General features: G+C 71.0%; 1 pseudogene; it reads right to left on the bottom strand.

The window, feature by feature from the left end:
* Positions 1–1,412: 1,412 nt before the first annotated feature.
* LOC148756779 (5S ribosomal RNA) lies at positions 1,413–1,532 on the bottom strand (annotated as a pseudogene).
* Between the last annotated feature and the right edge of the window lie 4,479 nt (positions 1,533–6,011).

Raw genomic sequence — 6,011 nt, 5'->3', positions numbered from 1 at the left:
GCTGGGACCCGGCTCCCGCGCCCCAAGAGCCTGCTCCCGGCCTGTCTCGTGAGCGCCCGCCATGCAGATGAGCCGCTCCGGTGGCGAGCATCGACCCGCGGGCCGGCTCTGCCAGCACCGCGTCCCCCCCCAGTCCGGCTCCCCGCCTCTTCCTAATGCCCCTGGCGTGGGCGGCGGGCTACTCCTGGCCGACAGCGAGGCCCCTTCGCGCCACCCGGGGCTCCATGGGACACTGCCACTTCCCTGATGGTGCCAGAAGTCGTGGAACTCTGGCATCCTGGGACTCCCCGCACCCAGACCGGCATACAACCCGCCCCCCTACCGCCACCAGGTTTACCCCCAACCGCAGCCCCAAGGCTGGTGGAGGCCTGCACCAGCAGGCAACCCTGGGCCTGGGAGTTGTGGGAGGACCCCGCGGCGGCGGCGGGGGCGGCTGCGGCGGCGGCGGCGGCGGCGGCGGAGGCAGGGGAGGGTGGCGAGGTAGGCGATGGCAACCGCGTGGATGGCGCCAGGGCGACGATGGCGGCGGCGACAATGGGGGCTTTGACGGTGGGCGCTGGGACACGGGGGCCGATGGCGGCGGCGGTGGCGGCGGGGGCTGGGGAGGGCGTGAGGGCGGTGCTGGCGGCGGAGGCCGGGAGAGCAGAGGCGGGAGACTGAGCGAGTATGGCATTGGTGGCGGCGGGGGCTGGGGCGGGGGCGGGGAAGATGGCGGTGCTGGAGGCGGGGAGAGCAGAGGAGGGAATTGAGGGAGTGCGGCAATGGCGGCAGCGGGGGCTGGGGAGGGCGTGAGGGCGGTGCTGGCGGCGGAGGCCGGGAGAGCAGAGGCGGGAGACTGAGGGAGTATGGCGATGGTGGCTGCGGGGGTCAGGGGCGGGGGCGGGGGAGATGGCGGTGCTGGAGGCGGGGAGAGCGGAGGAGGGAATTGAGGGAGTACGGATATGGCGGCGGCGGGGGCGGGGGTGGGGGAGAGGGCAGCACTGGTGGCGGAGATGGGGAGCGCGGTGCTGGCGGCCGAGGTGGGGAGAGCACAGGAGGGAGTTTGAGGGAGTTTGGCGGTGGCGGCGGCGGGGGCGGGGACAGGGGCGGGGGCGAGGGCAGCGCTGGCGGGGGGGGGGGGGGGGGGTGGGGGGGTGGGGGGGGTGGGGAGCCCGGTGGTGGCGGTGGCTTTGGCGCAGGCGGCGGTGGCGGCGACCGCGAGTCGGCGAAGGATTCGCGATGACGGCCTGCGGGACCGAAGAGGACTGAGAGGAGGGTGTGTGGGGGGAGCCCTGGCCCACGGGCCTGGTGTGCGGCCGGGGCTGCCAGCTTGTAGTGCCGGGCGGCTGACCCTCTGCTGGTCAGGGGGACCTGCGGCTGGCTGGGAGGCTGCAGAGGGAGCCACGCCGGAGCGGCGATGCAAAAGGAGACGCTAGCAAAAGCCAACAGGTATTCCCAGGCGGTCTCCCATCCAAGTACTAACCAGGACAGACCCTGCTTCGCTTCCGAGATCAGACGAGATCTGCTGCGTTCAGGGTGGTATGGCCTTAGGCACTGGGACCCGGCTCCCGGCACTCCAAGAGCCTGCTCCCGACTTGCCTCCTGAGCGCACGCGCCATGCTGCTGGGCCGCTCGGGTGGCGAGCATGTCTGCCCGAGTGCCTCCCGCCCGCTCCCCGCCTCCTCCGGTCGCCGCTGGTGTGGGCGACGAGCTACTCCTGGCCCGCAGCGAGGCCCCTTCGCGCCCCCCAGTGGCTCCACAGGCCTCTGTCACTTCCCTGACTGTGACATATGTCTGGGCGCCCTGGCATCCTGGGACTCCCCACGCCCGGAATGGCTTTTACCACGCCCCCTACCCCAACCCCTCTCATCCCCCCCCCCCAGCCCCACAACCGCACACCCCCCTTGCTGCTGTGCTGTCCCCACCACTCAGGGCCACCGAGGGGGTCGCAGGGTCCTCTCAGTCCCCTCCACCCTAGGGACGTGCGACCCAGGCCCTGGCCCTGGCCGGCCCCACCCACTGGCCCAAAGCCAGGGAGAGCCACCCGCGACCAGGGGGCAGCACCTCCAGACTGCCGCCACCCTTCGTCACACAGCCTTCTGTCTGGGCCCTCGCCCCTCATCAGCGACCGGCGTCCCGCCCGATCACTGGTCACTTCACTGGCTACACATCACCTCCTCTGACCCAGGGTGTTGAGAGAGAGGATGAGAGAAGGCCAGAGACGGAGCAAGAGGTAGGCGGAGAGAGACAGACAGGGACTGTGGGGACAGACTTGCATAGAGCACTTTCCAGGCTCTGGGCCTCGCGTGGAGGGGTGCTGCGTGGGGGCTGCACGGACATCAGCTGTTACCGCTTGGCCATCAGCTGTTGCCAGTTGGCCATTGGCCACTGGCAGAGCTGCGGTGGCCAAGGTAGGAAGCGCGGATGGTGGACTGCAAATTGCAGAGGGGCGCGGACTGCAGTGGGCCGGCTTGGTGGGTCTGTTGGTTGGCAGAGAATCGTCCGGCAGGTTGGGGATCGGGCGGCTCCGGCTTGCCGTGTCTCCAAGCCAGCAGCCCGTGAGACATGGTTCTATGAGCCCCCAATCCGTGGCTCTGTTGGTGTTCCTTCTTGGCCTCGCCAAATCCTGCGTTCTTGTGCGGGCAGAGGGACTAGAGTCCCCGCAGGACAGGGACCGACAGACAGAATGGGGGGACAGGGGGACCGGGGGATGGGAGGACCGGGGGACAGGGGACCGGGAGACGGGTGTAAGGGGGGGGACAGGGAGAACGGTGGGACTGTAGGAACCCGGGGCTGGGGTACCGGGGGACGGGGTACCAGGAGATGGGGGAAGGGTGGCAGGGGGACAGGGAGACCGTTGGAACTGGGAGAACCGGGGGACGGGGGGTCTGGGAGACGGGGGCATGTGGGACGGGGGGAAGGGGTGACCGGAAGATGGGGGGACGGGAGTACGAGAGGGCCGGGGGGACGGGGGGACTGGGGGATGGGGGGACAAGGGGACCGGGGGACCGGGGGGACAGGGGGACTGGGTACTGGGAGACAGTGGGACCAGGGGACGGGGGGACCGGGAGATGGGGGGACACGGTACCAGGGGAAAGGGAGACCGGGGAATTGGGGGACAGGGAGACTGGGGGACTGGGGGATTGGGGGAATGAGAGGACGGTGGGACTGGCGGACGGTGGGACGGAGGGACCAGGAGACCGGTGGATGGAGGGACAGGAGTACGAGGGTACTGGGGGACGAGGGACATGGGGAGGGGGGGACCGGGAAACGGGGGAACGGGGGACCGTGAGACGGGGGGACCGGGAGATGGGGGACCTGGGGCCGGGGGGACGGGGTGACGGGGGGACCGGGAGACAGAGGGACAGGGGGACTGGAGGGTCGGGGGGACCGGGGTACGGGGGGACCGGGGGACGGGGGGACCGGGGCAACGGAGACGGGGGGGACCGGGGGAACGGCGGATGGGGGGACCAGGGGACCCGCGGACCGGGGGACCGGAGGTTGGGGGGACCGGGGGATAGGGGACCGGGCGACGGGGTGACCAGGGGCATGAATGGACTGGGGGGACGGGGGTACCAGTGGACCGGGAGATGGGGGGACCGGGGGACCGGGGACCGGGGGACGGGGGGACCGGGGGACCGGGGGTTGGGGGACTGGGGGATGAGGGGACCGGGAGATCGGGTACCGGGGAACGGGGCGACTAGGAGACGGGGGACCGCGAGACGGGGGACCGGGGACGGGGTGACCGGGAGATGGGACACCGGGAGACGGGAGACTGTGGGACGGGAGGACCGGAAGACGGGGCGAACGGAGAACTGGGGGATCGGTAGACGGGGGCCAGGGCGATGGGGGAACCGGGGGACTGGGGGACCGGGGGACCAGGGACCGGGGGTTGGGGGTCCAGGGGATGAGGGGACCGGGAGACGGGGGACCTGGGGACCGGGCGACCGGGAGACGGGGGACCGGGAGACGGGGGGATGGGTGTGCGGCCGGACCGGGAGACAGACGGACAGGGAGATGGGGGGACCGGGGGACCGGGGGAAGGGGGTAACACTGGACGGAGGACCAGGGGACCGGAAGACCGGGCGACCGGGAGACAGGGGACCGGGAGACTGGGGACCGGGAGACGGGGCGACCGGGGAACGGGGGGACCGGTAGAAGGGCGCCTGGGCGCCGGGGGAACCGGGGGACCGGGGGACCAGGAGACGGGGGACGGGGGAACGGGAGACCGGGGGTATGGGGGGACGGGGGGACCAGGCGAAGGAGGGACGTGGGGACGGGGAGACGTTGGGACTGGGGGACCGGGGGACAGGTGGACCGCGAGACGGAGGACCGGGAGACGGGGGAACGGGGGTCGGGGGACCCGGGGAGGGGGGGAACGGGAGACGAGGGAATGGGGGACGGGTGGACCAGGGGCGTGGGGGGACTGGGGGGACGGGGGAGCGGGGGACGGGGGATGGGGCACTGGGGGGACGGGGGCACCGGGGGACGGGTGGACTGGGAGAGGGTGGATGGGGGTACGGGGGAACAGGGGGATCAGGGGACGGGGGGAACAGGGGACGGGGGGGACCGGAATAGGGGGGATGGTGGAACGTGGGGACGGGGGACCCGGGAGACGGGGGACAGGAAGACGGGGAACCGGGGGAACGGAGACAGGGGTGACGGGGAGACGGGGGTACCGGGGGACGGGGGTACTGCGTGGGGCTGCACTGACATCAGCTGTTACCGCTTGGCCTTCAGCTGTTGCCAGTTGGCCATTGGACACCGGCAGAGCTGCGGTGGCCAAGCTAGGAAGCGCGGATGGTGGACTGCAAATTGCAGAGGGGCGCGGACTGCAGTGGGCCGGCTTGGTGGGTCTGTTGGTTGGCAGAGAATCGGCCAGCAGGTGGGGGATCGGGCGGCTCCGGCTTGCCGTGTCTCCAAGCCAGCCGCCCGTGAGACATGGTGCTATGAGCCCCCTATCCGTGGCTCTGTGGGTGTTCCTTCTTGGCCTCGCCAAATCCTGCGTTCTTGTGCGGGCAGAGGGACTAGAGTCCCCGCAGGACAGGGACAGACAGACAGAACGGGAGGAGGAGTAAGAGGGAGCGAGATGGAAATATACACGTATATGTACATGTATGTGTCTAGACATACAGAGAGACATGGACAGAGACAGAGAAAGAGGGGGCTGGCACGCGGGGAGAGAGCTCCTGAGCCAGAGCCAGAACCCAACAGGCACGTCACAGAGCCAGACAGACATGGGGTGGGGGAGGGTGGGAGGGACGCCCATTCGGGCACACGGACTGGGACAGACGCACTGAGGCTGTGTTGAAGTGGTGGCTTCTCCACCGGAGTGTGGTCGTGCCCGGGGCTGGGCTCCGCCAAGGAGGCATTGCCCTGGCGTTGGCAGTCACCATTGAAGCCCCCGGGGCGGGCCGCCAGGGTCTCCGGAGGGCCAGTGGGCTCTGAGCCCCGCCCAGGGACCCGCCCGCGGGAGGAGAGTGGCAGCCCCCAGGCACCCTGGTTGTGAGGATTGTGTGCCTGCGTGCCTGCTCTTCCCTTGTGGCGGTCTCCCCTGGAGTCGATGGCGCGTGGTGTGTTGGGGTGCTGCTCCCGCCGTCCCCTGGTTTGTCCCGGCTCTTTGTGCCCTTTGTGTCGGGGACACCGTGGCCGGCGGGAAGGGAGGGCTCCTGCCTCTTGTGGGAGACGGGAGGGGACGCGCGGGGGTGTGGGGAGAGGTGCCTGCCCGCGGAGACAGAAGACTGCGGTGGGGCGGGGCGGGTGGGCGTCCCGTTTGCCCGAGGACACGCCGATCCTGTGTCTCGGGGCCCAGGGGCAGGCGCAGGGATGGGCGTCCCCTGGGCTCGGGCCGAGGTGCAAAGGACCGGCACGTCCTGGGATGGAGAGAGCCTGGTGGAAGCCTGCGCCGGCAGGCAGCCCTGGGCTTGGGCGTTGGGGGTTGCGGCGGCGGCAGGGTCGGGGAGCGAGAGGGAGCCCTGCGATGGCGGTGGCGGCGGCGGCGACCTAGACGCGGCTGACTGCTGCAGGCTGAC

The sequence above is a fragment of the Rhinolophus sinicus genome, chromosome 11 (genome assembly GCF_057876585.1).
Source record: "Rhinolophus sinicus isolate RSI-liver-muscle chromosome 11, RSI-T2T, whole genome shotgun sequence".
Classification (NCBI taxonomy): Eukaryota; Metazoa; Chordata; class Mammalia; order Chiroptera; family Rhinolophidae; genus Rhinolophus; species Rhinolophus sinicus.
Note: the sequence above shows the minus strand (reverse complement) of the source record. Positions and strands in the feature narration are given on the sequence as shown.